Genomic DNA, 17,464 nt, shown 5'->3' on the forward strand with positions numbered 1-17,464 from the left:
TTTTTTTTGTGGACACCTAGGACTACTTATTCACAGAATACTACTTGGGAGGAATAGCACTATTTGACACTACTTTATTACACTTCCTAATTATATTTGTAGTTATGTTGCAATTATTCATAAAAATACATTCCTTCCTTTCCTTGATTGTCAATTCTTGAGGGCAAAAAGTTTATCTTGTTTATACGTGCTTACCTTTAGGAGCTTAGCAAAGTTTTACAACATCTGGTCATGTTCATTAAATGATAGTTGAATTTAATGGAATTTTGGCCATATACTTACGGTTTTCAAGAATAAAATAAGACTATTTTTTTATTAGTGAATATCTTATGTTAAACACTTTTTACATGTGTATCATAGTTTATGAATTATTGCAAATATTTGCATGTATTGAAATATACGCTTTGAGTTATTTCGCCATTTTTGGTTGTTTTTGTTGTTATTCAGAAATGCATTGACAGGTGATGCTCAACTTAATTTCAGAACTACATCCACAAAAAAATAAGAAAAATTCAATAATAGCAGCCATAGGTAATTTACCAAAAATTTATTAAAGTTTGAGTTTCAGGGGCCCTCACTCCATGCTGATACCTTTAGAGATACTGAGGAAAATCCTAGCAATGTGTTCATGTGGTATTATTATTATTATAAATTATTATTCTATGGCAACAATAAGATAGCTTAGCAGCAGTCATTTATTACTCTTATCATACTTCACTCTGAATTCCCCTCTGTCATATTTACTCACATGTTGGGTAGTTCTGGAGTGACCACAGTTGACACCTTTTTAATTTGTGATTTTCTGATGTTTGTTTTTTTCTTTTAATTAAACATCCAAGTTCATACCCAATATAGAAGGAGTTGTCAGTACTCTTCCAATATTCCCTGCTCCAAGTTTACTCAGAAACTCAACTAGGGCTTTCTGCTGGACAGTTCCTGTGCTCGTCTATGGTTGCCCATCCCCTCCTTGGGACTTTCTCTGGCTGCAGGGGTGTGCATAGCCCGTGGACACACACAAGCACAGAGAAGACCAGAAATGCCCAGGAATTACTACCTCAGGAACAACCCTCAATCAATGAGGAATAGGAGTGGTATAGACCCCACTTCCCCTTCCCCTCAGGGGGACATCAGACATTCTGAGGTGTGATCTAAAATGTCTCTCAAAGGGCTCACACCAATTGCTCGAAGTGGTGACTCTATTATTTATGCCCCTTTATTGGTTTTCTCCATGTCAGCTTCACTTCCTCACACAGCTTATGGGATCACTCCCCATGTAAGTTAATTGCACCCATGTTCGCTTCCTAGAGGTAGGTTTTGGGAAACCCCAACCAAGATATTTGGTTTTGTATTTGCAAATTGGTATTATTTTTTTTTTAAAGGTTCCCCCGTATTGTGCAAACTTCAAGGCCTATCCAACCTGGATCTTCCCCTCAATGTGGCATACTTATGCAAAAAGGAAACCATTAGTTAATTCTGAAAGCTCCTCACTCATCACAAGCCAACAGGGTAGACAGTGGGAATTACTGTTATAAATTCACATAATCTTAAAAACAAATGCTGAAACTATTTTTGGATGTCATGAGATAATCTGTCCAAAGAAAAACCTTTAGTTTTATATTAAGAGAAATATTTGAAAGCTCAACCTCTATCATTCCTCAATAACAGAGCTTAGAGGTTGAAACAGTGAACTTGGATGCCATTTTGACCTGTTTCATTCAGCAGCCATGCCCCTAAAGCTACTGTTAACTTAGAGAAGTTAAACCAACAAACCAAACATAAACAGTAAGTAAATGTCAATTTGGCTTGCATTCCCATATACAAAAGTAAGACTTCTGTAAATAAAAGCAAGTCAGAATTGGATGGGGTTGTCTTCAGTGCCTCGCAGGATCCGTAATAGGGTACGCATGGCTCTCCTTTCTCGGTCAGCCATCTGAATCCAGCCCAGGTCAGCTGAAGCCAAAAAAGTCATTATTATTACACAGCTGATATATACACTCGGTGGAACGAGTCTGGTTTCGCTCCAGGTTTTGGAAGACAGGTTTCTGCAGCTTAGCACTCCCGCCTCACCTGGTGCACTAATTGGCCCCCTTGTTAGCAACCTGGACAAGAAAGGCCAAGGTTTAAATGAACACTGAAACTGAATGGCACTTACTGTGGCCGACCCAGGAGCCTCAGTCCACTGGTCAGACAGGATTGACAGCAGAGCAGTGTTTTCTTTTTCCTGTCCCACACTGTTTAGATTGAAGGGCAAATTCAGAATACCAGACAGCAGCTTGCTATTTGTCCAGGGCACTTGAAACCTTTTGAAAAGAAAAGGATTTCAAAGGAGATTATCAAAAATTGCTTTTGGCATGGAGCTCTGCCTGACATGTTTCAACATAAGAGTAAAATGCCGTGGCTGAGTTATAACCCATGAATACATAAGTTCATCATCACAACACTTGCAAAGCCCACATAGAAATAGTTGTCCTTCAGGCACTTGGTTGAAAAGTGGGGCTATGTCTGATTTCTGTCTGGTTCTGTGATAATAATAGAGTGGTCATTTTCAAGCAGTTCCTAAATGAAGAAGTAAAAGAATGGATTTTCCATTTTCATAATTTTACTTAGGCTATCTTTTGAAGTATGTATTATTAATTTGTCCTAATGCTAACTACCAACTGAAACTAATCTCCCTAATGAGGTTCATTTGTCCTTTGACAAAGCAATAAATAGTTTCCTCAAGAAAAACTTAACTAATAGCGTGGCCAGTACCTTATAATTAATTTTCTTCCCCAATCCTTGCAAGCATGAAAACAAACAGTAAATTTTTCATTTGTTCATCTCTTTAGAACAACTGTTTAGCAGAGATATGCTTGATTAATGGATTTAATTTGTTCCTTTCTTCTGTAGTCAGTTTTCATATTACATTGGTTATCAGAGGATAGGACAATAATGTGGGCATTCTCATTGCACTCCACTCCATCAGTGTCAGCACTGGCTTCTAGTTCCAGGTCCGCATCTTTAACCTTTGTCGTCCTGCAGAATCTTTCATCAATCTGTGTTACAGTCACCTTGGGAAGAAAAGGCAGAAGCACTTGGTCAGCACTTGCAGGTAATAAAGTGTGTCATTATTTTTAACAAAATGCTGGCAGCGGTGCACCTCTCATTTCCAAGTGAAATATGATTTGTGAGATCAGCAACGCAACTGTTAAAAGGGAAAAATGGAAGGTTCCAGTCCGGTCACTACAAGGCCCTCTGTAAAACCAACACAAAATACCAAATGCTTCCCTGAGTGCTGAGCACTTTCAAATGGCTGGGGCTAGTTTTGCAAATTGAATATTTTTGTCAGATAATGAAAGTACCCATGTAGGGGTCAAATAGCATCATAAAAAATATAATAGCAGACTTCATAATACTGACCATTTCATAGGAGGGGAGAAGTCTCCATGGTTCAAATCTGTAGTTCACTTGACTTTTCAGTGTGACACAAAATGGCCATAAATTCTAGCTTGAGGGATTTTTTTTTTAATTATTTTTTTTAAACTAGGTGTAATATAGGCTTTGTGGAAAAATGGAAATGTTTAAGAAACTTTAAGGGATGCCTTTTTGGCAATTTTCACTTCACCATAAAATTTTAAACTAAAACGTATGTTTAGATATTTTCTGTGTATAAAATGTACTTATATGTTATGTAATTTGACCAAGGGTGCTACTTTTTTGCATATTAAAAGATAAAACTCTAAGTTAGTATGTTTAAAATACAGAAAATATAAACTAAATACATGCTGGTAGTTTGAAGAAACTTTCACAATCTTATTTTGGATATTGAATTTCATACTTTAAAAAATGACCTGTTTCAAACGTTATAAACTTCCAGTTATAAGAAAAATAAGTACTAGGAATGTAATATTCAGCATAATGACTATTGTTAACACTGCCATATGCTATATATGAAAGTTGTCAAGAGAATAGATCCTAAGATTTCTCTTCACTTGGAAAATTTTTGTTCCTTTTTCTCTATCTCTCCTTTTTTTTGGATCTATATGAGATGATGAATGTTTAAACTAATTGTGGTAATCATATATAATCAATATATTAAGTCAAATAATTATGCTATTTACCTTAAACTTACACAGTGCTGTATGTCAATTATACCTCAACAAAACTGGAACAAAATAATTGAAAAAAAATGACCCTTCTTTCTGTATAATTGAGGATTTCTTCATTATTAATAATTAATGAAATTAATAATAATTTCATGATTTTTTCTTAGTGTACTTGTCAGTATTACTGGATATTTCCCTTACAATAATATTATATTCTTTGCAAACACTTCAGATGAATACTGCAGGGAATAACTCTAAAGCAATATATTTTTAAATGATTTTGGCATTTATTCCAAGCAATCTTTTCTTGACCTGTTTTGGAAATTAAAAATACAAACCAAAATAAAATACCTGATACTTAAGAAAACGTTCACAATTTCAGATGTGAATTGATGTAGAGTCAAGATTTGGGTTCTACTACCAGTTTTGTCATTTACTATTTTTAAGTTATTAGTCTAGTAATTCATTTTTGTCAGAATATGCAAATGCGAGGCTCTGTCATATTACTTCACAACGGAACAACATATTAGTGGCTCCTCACGATGCGCTAATTTCCTCAGTATTTCTTATTTTAGCATGCAGTGTACTCAGCAATCTAATCTTCCAGCCATGTATCACACTGCACACCACATCTCTCTTCTTATTATATACGTGTGTGCCACCTTCCAGTCATCCTGAACTTCTCACTCTTTTCTATATTCCCTGTGTATCGTTATGGCTCTGCCTCTGTGAGGTGTCTCTCCCTGACTAGTGCCTACTCATCCATTTTCCCTACAGCTCTGCTCAGTAAACTCCTACCTATCTTCACAGCTCAGATAAAATGTTCCTCTTACTCCCTGAAATCTTTACACATTATCCCAGTTGGAATTAATTTCTTCCATCTTTGTGGTCTTATAGTACTCTGTTTTCAATTCTCCTAATGTACTAACCACATCGATTTGAAAAATAGTTGTGAGTATATCTATCTGTCCTTACCGCTAAACTGTAAGGTCTTGAAGTCTAGACTACATGCTTTTCTAATCTCCTCCTCACCTTGGCCCTGCCTCACAGGCAGAGCAAAAATGCTTGGTACAGAGTGGAGCTCAATAAAATACATGGAGTGGATACATGAATAATTTGATCATAAATTACAAATATTTTTTATTTTCTGAAATCACAAATACATTTTGCCAGATATTATCCCAGAAAGGGGACAAGGAATAATTTTTCAAAGGAAAATATATAAATACAAAGACTTCCTGTTATTTTATTTTATTTTTTCCACTTTTGTCACACAGTATGTTTAAAATATTTTTTCTTCAGTTTTATTGAGATATAATTGACATCCAGCCCTGCACAAGTTTAAGCTGTACAACATAATGATTTGACTTACACACATCATGAAATGATTAGCATGATAAATTTTGTTAACGTCCATCATCTCATATAGATATAAAATTTTAAAAAATAGATAAACAATTATTTTCTGTGGTGAGAACTATTTGGATTTACTATCTTAACAACTTTCATATATAACATATAGCAGTGTTACTATATTTATCACATTGTACATTATATCCTTAGTTCTTATTTATCTTATAACTGGAAGTTTTTACCTTTAGACTGCTTTCATCCAATTCCCACCCCCCCATTTGTTTGTTTTTAAAGTATAATTGACCTGCAATACTATGTTATTTCCTGTTGCACAACAGTGACTTGGTATTTCTGTACATTTCAAAATGATCACCACAATAAGTCTAGTTACCATACGTCACCACAGAAAGATAGTACATAGTTATTGACTATATTCCCCACATTGTACATTTCATAACTATGACTCATTTATTTTGCAACTGGAAGTTTGTACCTCTTAATCTCCCTCACCTATTTCTTTCCTCCCCCCACTCTCTTCTGTTATTTTAGATTTCATAACATCTTTTTTCTAAAATAGTTTCATGTTGCAAAATACTACATAACTGTTTCATAAACTTGCCTATAACTTTGGATTTCTCAAATTATTCTCTGACCATGATTTCTGTTTCTCTTGTCCCTCAGGTAGATACTGCAAGACTGCATCCACAAGTATTTTAAAAATTATAAAAGTTCATGCAGCTCAAAATATGAGAAAGAGAAAAAAACTCAACAAAATTTATATATTAATTTTAACTTAATCTGCTACTAGTAATGAGAACTTTGGTAGTGGGTAAGAAAAACAACTTTAGGGAAAAATTATTAATAACTGGAAAAGGTCTTTAATCAAAGCTATTTGAATTAAATCAAGGGAGTCTATGAAACTCCTCCCACTGCAAGTCACTGTATATTTAATATATGGTATCTCCAGGCTTTTGTCATAATCTCAAAGATTGTCTTTCAAGTCTCAGAAATTTATGGAAACAAAAGCGGTCACAAGACTAAAGTCCATATTTGCATGGCTCAAGAAAACCTTAGGCTTCCCTTTGAGATCTCCCCACCCTGCTATGTCTGGGGGGGGGCTCCAGTGTGTTTCAGTGATGTTTCTCTTCTCAGATGAGCCTGAAGAGCTATCCCATTAAGCTCCAGCTGCCCATATTTATTTTGCCCAGACATGCCAGGATTGCATTCCCTATTCTACCCCATCCCCAGGTTTATTGAGATACAACTGACATATAACATTGTGTAAGCTTAAGGTGTACAACGTGGTGATGATTTGATACACATCTATATTGTGAAATGATTACCACAATAAGTTAATTAACACATTCATCACATCATATAGTTACTCTCTTTTTTTTGTATGTGTGGTAAGAATATTTAAAATCTACTCTCTTAGAAACTTTCAAATATAAATATAATATTGTTAACAATAATCATCGTGCTGTACATTAGCTCCCTGGAAAGTATTCATCTTACAACTGGAAGTTTGTACTCTTTGACAAGCAACTTCCTTTTCCCCCCACCTCTTAGCCCCTGCAACCACCATTCTACTCTCTGCTTCTTGAGTTGACTGTTTTACATTCTACATATAAGTGAGATATACAGTTCTTCCTCTGTCTGACTTATTCTACTTAGCATAATGCCCTTAAGTTTTATCCATGCTGTCACAAAGGGCAAGATTTCCTTCTACTCTCCGGCTGAGTAATACTCCACTGTGTGTGTGTATCCAATATTCTTTATCCATTCATATATGTATATGAATACATATATATCTTCCATTGTCTCTATCCACTTCTTTATCCTAAGTATTAAACAACACATGTTATTTCCATGTCTTGACTACTGTCAATAATAATACTACAATGATAATAGTATCAGTAATGAATAATACTACAATGAATATGGGAGTATAGACATCTTCTTGAGATACAGATTTCATTGCCTTTGGTTATATACCTAGAAATTAGATTGCTGAATCATATGGTAGTTTTATTTTTAATTTTTAAGGCACCTCCATACTGTTCTCCATAGTGGCTGCACAAATTTACTTTCCCAGCGACAGTGTAGGAGGGTTCCCCTTTCTCCACATCCTCACCAACACTTGTTATCTGTTGTCTTTTTGATAATAGTCATTCTAAAATGCACCTCTCTTCTATTTTCCCCTTTCAAATTACAGAAAAGATTGCTCCCAATGTTATTATTGTTATTCAACGTCTCATTTACCCAGCCTTAAATAAAACTACATGAAGAATAAAACCTGAGGTTTACATTGGAATCTTCCAAACCAACTTTACTTTAGATCATTGGCAATCTAGACTGTACAGTCTTCTTCTTCTGACACTCAGTGCTCATCTTTATGTATCAGTTGTTCTCAACACAAGCAGACACACATCCACCAAAGCAGTGATGACTGAGGGCACAACCTGGGACAAAAGAAAACTGGGTGGAAGGATACTTGAAAGGTGAAATAATGTACAAAAGTAAAATTTCACTTCCAACATAAATAATTGTTTATATTAAAATATAATATAACTTGGTTTATTAAGACCATAACTTCTTAAACGTGTTTATAAGTATGACTTAGGTACCTATAGTAACAAGATCTGGCAAACTTTTTCTAACTAAGGGTGAAGAGAACATTTCTTATTTTTTTATCTTATTCTCCACACACATAATTTTTGTAATTTTGTTAAATAAGACTTTCAAAATCTAAACCATTACACTAGTATAAGTGTGAAATAAACATATCAAATATTTTTCGAACACTCTAATTAATGAGGGAACTAGTAAAAGTTTAAAATCAGTAAAATAAAGATTTGAATCTCAGAGATTTACATCCTTTACCAAATTTCTTTTGCATCAGGATGAATGAGAACTATTTCATTGCTATGAACAGGAACATTTGTATTACTTTTAGTTTTCAACTAAAGTTAAAACTAAGTTAAGGCCTTCTCTGGTGGCACAATGGTTAAGAATCTGCCTGCCAGTGCAGGGGACACAGGTTCGAGCCCTGGTCCAGGAAGATCCCACATGCTGTGGAGCAACTAAGCCCGTGTGCCACAACTACTGAGCCTGCGCTCTAGAGCCCACGAGACACAACTACTGAAACACGAGCGCCTAGAGCCCATGCTCCACAACAAGAGAAGCCGCCACAATGAGAAGCCCACTCACCGCAAGGAAGAGTAATCCCGCCCAACACAACTAGAGAAAGCCCGCGTGCAGCAACGAAGACCCAACGCAACCGAAAATAAATAAAAAACAAACAAACAAAAACTAAATTAACTTCTGTCTCTGCAGAATTATAAATAGTTTATTTTAGTCAAAGACATTCAAAGGTGCACATTCTACAGCATCAGATAACCCCAGAGAGTCCACTAGACATCACGCAGCATTCCCTTGAGAGAAACCTCAGTATTCTCTTTTGCCCATTTCCAAGATTTTACAGTTTTCCTAACCATCTTTATATTAAAAAACATTTTCCCAATTATCCATAATTATTAAATTAATAACACTGTGTTTCACTTAAAAACTCAAATTTTTATTCTTGGAGGAAAAATATGTTTCCTTCTGCTCCTTTTCAAAGTACACTTTATCCTTATGGCTAGTTTCTTACCTAGTTATTCTAGGCTAGAGTGTCTAAATACCTAAGATGTGTCATATAGTCCCTTAAGGAAAAACAAAAAACAAAAACTAATGAAAATCACTCAAATTCAGAAATTTACCATAGGTGACCTTTCCTTGAAGAAGAAAACCTTTGAAAGGGATGACATTTGCAGTGATAAGGGCATGATTTGGGGGAAAAATAAATTCTCAGAGGATTTTAATGTCACTTTAAGAATCAGTACTATAACAGATAGTCATCAAACTCATCATCGAAGACGTATTAATGTGCAGGATAAGCTATGGAAGCTAAAGACTTCTTTGGTATCTGAGTTTCAATGCATGAGAGAAAGAAGTAAAAAACAATTCCAATTCTGTATTTCCCAGAGACTGTCCCTGGTTAATGCGATAGACGTTTGATTGTTAAGCCTTATATAATAAAGGGAGCCACCTTTTAGGAGGAAAGGAAGTTTTTGTTTTGTAGTGGTTACTTGACTATTTAATTTCAGAGATGTCCTTGAGGCCATACAAGAATGTTTATGTGCTTGCCAAGTTATTGGTTGTCTTGAAAATATGGAACAGGCAAAATCAGAATAATAATAGGGCTTTGCAAAATAGTAGTGGATATATAACTTGGCTCCTTTACAAAGATATACAAATCCAAGACAGAAAGGGAAATTGTTATGAGATAAGCTCTGGGCAGTTAGGTTTTCAGTTTGAACAGGTAGAACTAGAAAGAGTACTACTGAAGATGAAGTACATTTTAATGCTACCTGTAAGTAAAGTGAAATGAATTTAATGAGCTACAGAGAAGGCCAGTTTCTAGAGTGGTGTGTATTGTGTATTTTTCCTTGGGGTATCTGTAAATGCTTTACTAATTGCCCTCTTTTAGTGTTGAAAAGTGTTTTAAATAATTCATGTCTTTGGTTATATTCCAAATTTTTAAAAATAATAAGCATATTTAAACTGTAAAATCAGAAAACATAAAATAGATGTTAATGAAAATTTGGCTCTCAGAATGTGATATAATATGAAATGTGGGGTCTACAATGGTATTAACCTATTGATTTATTTAATGAATTAAACAGAACTATACAGTTCAGCTAAAAATGAAAAGGGAATCCACTAGCCATTTGTATGATTACTATATATATATGATAATTATTTTAGTCTAGGGTTGGTTTTATTGATCACATAATATTCATAAATCAAGTAATGTCATATTTTATGTCCAGGAGAAAGAAACCTTCAAACAGAATAGATACTGCAATATTTTACCAAAATCTCACTGTCACACCTCGTCCATCTAATCACGTAACAAAAGGCAAGGAGAACATTTCTAGAGGCTGTTTTTGTTCCCTCCCTGTGTTTCCCCCACTATAAATGATACTCCACACTACCTAGGAACTTGTTAGTAATGCAGATTCTCAACTCATCCTGGGCCTACTATGGAATCAGAAACTCCAGCAATCTGTGCATTAACAAGCCTACCTGGTGATTAGGAGCAGGCTAGAGTTTGGATATAGAATATGACATTACCTGACTTGTAAATACTATATGGCCAACAAAATCACCACAAATATCCACTATTTCCCTGTAGGTTATAGCCTTTGTTATCATCTACTACTATAATAGCATTCCTTAGTACCACTGAGTTATTCATACTATCATGCAAAGACCTTTGTGCTTTGAAGTAGTAGCTGCTAAATTTTTCATAAGAATTCTGCTGGTTCCCGAGAGAAAGATTAAGGGATAGCAGTAGTTTCTAATTTTCAGGGGTTCCTTGATCGCTAAAAGCCCACCTACACATTTCTAATTAAGACCACTTTCTCTCAGTGCATTTCAGCTAGCACACTATTCACATTTGGGGTGTAGCATTTCTCTGTTATATGTGACTCCCCTTGCAATGAAGGGAAATTAGGATGCTTGCTTCAGTGTGCTTGATACCAGTGACACTCTCCAGTCATTGTGCCATCCCAAAATCTCTGCAGATATTTTCAGACTCTGACTTTGAAGGCATGTACAGTCCCTGTTGAGAACTATTGCTCTTGGGTAGTTTCTGATTTTTTAAAAACTTTGTTGTAATGGATGCCATCTGGAAGCAATTAAGATACAATTATAGCACATTTATATGTTTCCCTCCTTTACCAGCTTTAGGCTACTAATCCAGATTTCATCACTTGGCACTCAGTACTCTAGGCTTCTTTTTTAAAAAAATTATTTATTTATTTATTTTTGCTGTGTTGGGTCTTCATTTCTGTACGAGGGCTTTCTCTAGTTGTGGCAAGCGGGGGCCACTCTTCATTGTGGTGCATGGGCCTCTCACTATTGCGGCTTCTCTTGTTTGCGGAGCACAAGCTCCAGATGCGTAGGCTCAGTAATTGTGGCTCACGGGCCTAGTTGCTCCGCGGCATGTGGGATCTTCCCAGACCAGGGCTCGAACCCTTGTCCCCTGCATTAGCAGGCAGATTCTCAACCACTGTGTCACCAGGGAAGCTCAGTACTGTGGGCTTCTAACTAGCTCATTTCAAGCTCTTCAAGTTTTTCTTTACTGCAAGCAATCTTGTATACTCTTGCCAGACCACTACTAAACAGCACTTTTCTTAGGTAACCAATTGTAACACAGTTACTTCTGATTTCATAGTATCAATACTCCTGTTTGAATTCCATGTACATTTATTAACTGGCCATTTCTACTCTTCACAAAGTAAAATTAATCATTATTCAAAACCAACTCTTCGCTTCACTCTGGCAGGGTTCTCAGTGTCTGAATATAATCCTGACATTTCTACTCTGGGACTATGCTCATATTCTTATTACTGATGGTGGCCTCCTCTCATCCTTCCCTGGTATCTAAATATTATGCATATTTCAATATCTAACTTAACCTTCACATTTACAATAGAGACTTATTTTTCTTACTCTCTTTGGTCTTCTGTTATTTGAACTTCTATAAAATTATTGTAAGTACCACATCATGTACAACTTTCTTACATATGGTACTGTTAGGGTACATACTTTTATAAATCATTGTTTTGTAGGCTTCTATTTTAAATAAATTTGTATTTATACTCCACTATCATGTTTAGGATATCTAAAGCAGAGAGTCTAGTTAGAACACTAGAATATTTAATGAAAGAGACAAATGAGAGGGGTTGACAAATTTAGTTGTGAGAGAGAAGAGCAAGAGACTAATCAAAGCTAAATCCAAAATCGGGTGACTCTAAAGAGAATCATGCCTGTATTAGTCAGATTTCTCCACAGAAACAGAACCAATAGGAGACGTATATATAAATGAGATATATAGATATAGAGATAGATAGGTAGATAGACAGATAGATGGATAGGCAGACAGGTAGATAGACACATTTATTTTAAGGAATTGTCTTACATGATTATGGAGGCTGAGCAGTTCCAAGATTTACAGTTAACAAGCTAGAGACCCAGGAGACCAAATCTGAAGACCTTAGATGTGCTGATGGTATAAATTCCCTTCCAAGGGCTGGAGAAGACTGATATCCCAGCTCAAAAGCCAAGCAGGCCAAGTTCCATCTTAGTCTTTTTATGCTATTCAGGCTTTATAAATTAATTGGATGAGACCCACCCACATCACGGAGGGCAATCTGCTTTACTCAGTATATTGATTCAAATGTTAGTCTCATCCAGAAACACCCCCAGACAGGCTCAGACCAAATGTCTGAACACACAACAGCTCAGTCGAGTTAACAAATAAATTAACCATCAGACTGTCATTAACTAAAATAGTGAATTAAGAAGAAATTGCAGTCCTTAAAAAGAAAATAGTAAGGCAAAATCAAAATGTTAATAGATTATCTATGTAGAATTTTATGGTGGGCAATAGGAAATGCATCATTGGACCTAGATATTAAAAATGGTGATCTGGAACATAGGCAATAAGCATGGTGGTAGCTAGGGGGAGAGAGTTGACACAAATAAGAAAAAATTAGAAGGGTGATTAAAGAAATTATCACAGAATATGAAAACAAAGAGAAGCATGAGTCATTACAAAATCATAATATAGTTGATCCTCATTATTAACAGATTCTGTATTTGAAAATTCACCTACCCTTAAAATTTATTTGTAACCCCAAAATCAGTACTCGAGGCACTTTCACGATTGATGGACATGCGAGAATAGTGAAACATTTGAGTTGCCCAACATGAACATCTCAGCTGGGGTTGAAAAAAGTGATGATTTGCCTTCTTTCTGATCTCACAAAGTAAACAAGTGCTGTAGTTGTGGTCTATTTAGTAACATTAGAAAAAATTGTGTTGTACTTTTTGTTGGTGATACCACTGTTTAAAATGGTCCACAATAATAGTTTTTTTAAATTTTTATTTTATTTTTGACTATATAGGGTCTTTATTGCTGCGTGAGGGCTTGCTCTAGGCATGTGGGCTTCAGTAGTTGTGGAACATGGGCTCAGTAGTTGTGGCTTGCAGGCTCTAGAGCTCAGGCTCAGTAGTTGTGGAGCATGGGCTTAGTTTCTCTGCGGCATGTGGGATTTTCTGGGACCAGGGCTTGAACCTGTGTCCCCTGAATTGGCAGGCAGATTCTTAACTACTGTGCAACAAGGGAAGCCCTGCAATAATAGTTTTTAAGTGCTGTTTCGGGTTCCATGGCAGAAGAACACTGTGATGTGCGTTATGGGGGGATAAATATGTCTTAGATAAGCTTGTTTCAGGCATGAGTAATGATGCTGCTGGAGGTGAATTCAGTGGTTTTTTGCTCCATGTTTTTTCTTTTTTAAAATTAAGTTAAATTAATTTATTATACAGCAAGTTCTTATTAGTTATCTATTTTATACATATTCATGTATATATGTCAATCCCAATCTCCCAATTCATCCCACTCCCCACCGCATCCCCCCCGCTCTCCCCTCTTGGTGTCCATAAGTTTGTTCTCTACAACTGTATCTCTATTTCTGCCTTACAAACTGGTTCATCTGTACCATTTTTCAAGATTCCACATATATGCATTAATATACGATACTTGTTTTACTGTTTCTAACATACTTCACTCTGTATGACACTCTCTGTATGACAGTCTCTAGGTGCATCCACGTCTCCACAAATGATCCAATTTCTTTCCTTTTTATGGCTGAGTAATATTCCATTGTATATATGTACCACATCTTCTTTATCCATTCATCTGTCGATGGGCATTTAGGTTGCTTGCATGACCTGGCTATTGTAAATAGTCCTGCACTGATCATTGTGGTACGTGACTCTTTTTAATTTATGGTTTTCTTAGGGTATATGCCCAGTAGTGAGATTGCTGGGTCATATGGTAGTTCTATTTTTAGTTTTTTAAGGAAACTACATAATGTTCTCCATAGTGGCTGTATCAATTTACATTCTCACCAACACAGCAAAAGGGTTCCCTTTTCTCCACACCCTCTCCAGCATTTTTTTTTTTTTTTTGTAGATTTTCTGATGATGCCCATTCTAACTGCTGTGAGGTGATACCTCATTTTAGTTTTGATTTGCATTTCTCTAATGATGATGTTGAGCAGCTTTTCATGTGCTTCTTGGCCATCAGTATGTCTTTTTTGGAGAAATGTCTATTTATGTCTTCTGCTCATTTTTGGATTGGGTTGTTTGTTTTTTTGATATTGAGCTACATGAGCTGCTTGTAAATTTTGGAGATTAATCCTTCGTCAGTTGCTTCGTTTGCAAATATTTTCTCCCATTCTGAGGGTTGTCATTTTGTCTTGTTTATGTTTCTCTTTGCTGTGCAAAAGTTTTTAAGTTTTATTAGGTGGCATTTGTTTACTTTTGTTTTTATTTCCATCTCTCCAAGAGGTGGGTCAAAAAGGATCTTGCTGTTATTTATGTCATGGAGTGTTCTGCCTATGTTTTCCTCTAAGAGTTTGAGAGTGTCTGGCCTTACATTTAGGTCTTTAATCCATTTTGAGTTGATCTTGTGTATGGTGTTAGGGAGTGTTCTAATTTCATTCTTTTACATGTAGCTGTCCAGTTTTCCCAGCACCACTTATTGAAGAGGCTGTCTTTGCTCCATTGTATATTCTGGCCTCCTTTGTCATAGATTAGTTTACCATAGTTGTGCGGGTTTATCTCTGGGCTTTCTATCCTGTTCCATTCATCTATATTTCTATTTCTGTGCCAGTACCATATTGTCTTGATTACTGTAGCTATGTAGTATAGTCTGAAGTCAGGGAGTCTGATTCCTACAGCTACATTTTTTTCCTTCAAGATTGCTTTGGCTATTCGGGGTCTTTTGCGTCTCTATACACGTTTTAAGATTTGTTTTTCCAGTTCTGCAAAAAATGCCATTGGTAATTTGATACGGATTGCATTGAATCTGTAGATTGCTTTCATAATATTGATTCTTCCAATCAAGAACATGGTGTATCTCTCCATCTGTTTGTGTCATCTTTGATTTCTTTCATCAGTGTCTTATAATTTTCTGAGTACAGGTCTTTTACCTCCTTGAGTAGGTTTATTCCTTGGTATTTTATTCTTTTTGTTGCAGTGGTGAATGGGATTGTTTCCTTAATTTCACTTTCTGATGTTTCATTGTTAGTGTATAGGAATGCAAGAGACTTCTGTGCATTAATTTTGTATCCTGCAACGTTACCAGATTCATTGATGAGCTCTAGTAGTTTTCTGGTGGCATCTTTAGGATTATCTATGTATAGTATCATGTTGTTTGGAAACAGTGACAGTTTTACTTCTTCTTTTCTAATGTGGATTCCTTTTATTTCTTTTTCTTCTCTGATTGCCATGGCTAAGACTTCCAGAACTATGTTGAATAAGAGTGGCGAGAGTGGACATCCTTGCCTTGTTCCTGATCTTAGTGGAAATGCTTTCAGTTTTTCACCACTGAGAATAATGTTTGCTGTGGGTTTGTGGTATATGGCCTTTATAATGTTGAGGTAGGTTCATTCTATACCCACTTTCCAGAGAGTTTTTATCATAATGAGTGTTGAATTTTGTCAAAAGCTGTTTCTTCATCTATTGAAATGATCATATGGTTTTTATTCTTCAGTTTGTTAATATGGTGTATGACACAGATTGATTTGCGTATATTGAAGAATCATTGCATCCCTGAGGTAAATCCCATATCATGATGTATGATCCTTTCAATGTGCTGTTGGATTCTGTTTGCTAGTATTTTGTTGAGGATTTTTACATCTATATTCATCAGTCATATTGGTCTATAATTTTCTTTTTTTGTAGTATCTTTGTCTGGTTTTAGTATCAGCGTGATGGTGGCCTTGTAGAATGTGTTTGGGAGTGTTCCTTCCTCTACAATTTTTTGCAAGAGTTTGAGAAGGATAGGTGTTAGCTCTTCTCTAAATGTTTGATAGAATTCACCTGTGAAGCCATCTGCTCCTGGAATTTTCTTTGTTGGAAGATTTTAAATCACGGTTTCAATTTCAGTACTTGTGATTGGTCTGGTCATACATTCTATTTCTTCCTGGTTCAGTCGTGGAAGTTTATACCTTTCTAAGAATTTGTCCATTTCTTCCAAGTTGTCCATTTTACTGGCATAGAGTTTCTTGTAGTAGTCTCTTATGATGCTTTGTATCTGTGGTGTCCGTTGTGACTTCTCCGTTTTCATTTCTAATTTTATTGAGTCCTCTTCCTCTTTTTCTTGATGAGTCTGGCTAAATGTTTATCAATTTTGTTTATCTTCTCAAAGAACCAGCTTTTAGTTTTATTGATCTTTGCTGTTCTTTTCTTTGTTTCTATTTCATTTATTTATGCTCTGATCTTTATGATTTCCTTCCTTCTATTAACTTCGGGTTGTGTTTGTTCTTCTTTCTCTAGTTCTTTTAGGTGTATGGTTAGATTGTTTATTTGAGATTTTCTTGTTTCTTGAAGTAGGATTGATTGCTATAAACTTCCCTCTTAGAGCTGGTTTGCTGTGTTCCATAGGTTTTGCATTGTCGTGTTTTCATTGTCATTTGTCTCTAGGTATTTTTTTAATTTCCTCTTTGATTTCTTCAGTGATCTCTTGGTTACTTAGTAACATATTGTTTAGCCTCCATGTGTTTGTGTTTTTTACATTTTTTTCTGTAATTTATTTCCAATCTCATAGTGTTGTGGTTGGAAAAGATGCTTGATATGATTTCAATTTTCTTAAATTTACCGAGGCTTGATTTGTGTCCCAAGATGTGATCTGTCCTGTAGAATGTTCTGTGTGCACTTGAGAAGAAAGAGTAATCTGCTGTTTTTGGATGGAATGTCCTATAAATATCAATTAAATCTATCTGGTCTATTGTGTCATTTAAAGCTTGTATTTACCTATTAATTTTCTCTCTGGGTGATCTGTCCATTGGTGTAAATGAGGTGTTAAAATCCCCCACTATTATTGTGTTACTGTCAATTTCCTCTTT

This window comes from Kogia breviceps, chromosome 5 (assembly GCF_026419965.1).
Source record: "Kogia breviceps isolate mKogBre1 chromosome 5, mKogBre1 haplotype 1, whole genome shotgun sequence".
Taxonomy (NCBI): domain Eukaryota; kingdom Metazoa; phylum Chordata; class Mammalia; order Artiodactyla; family Physeteridae; genus Kogia; species Kogia breviceps.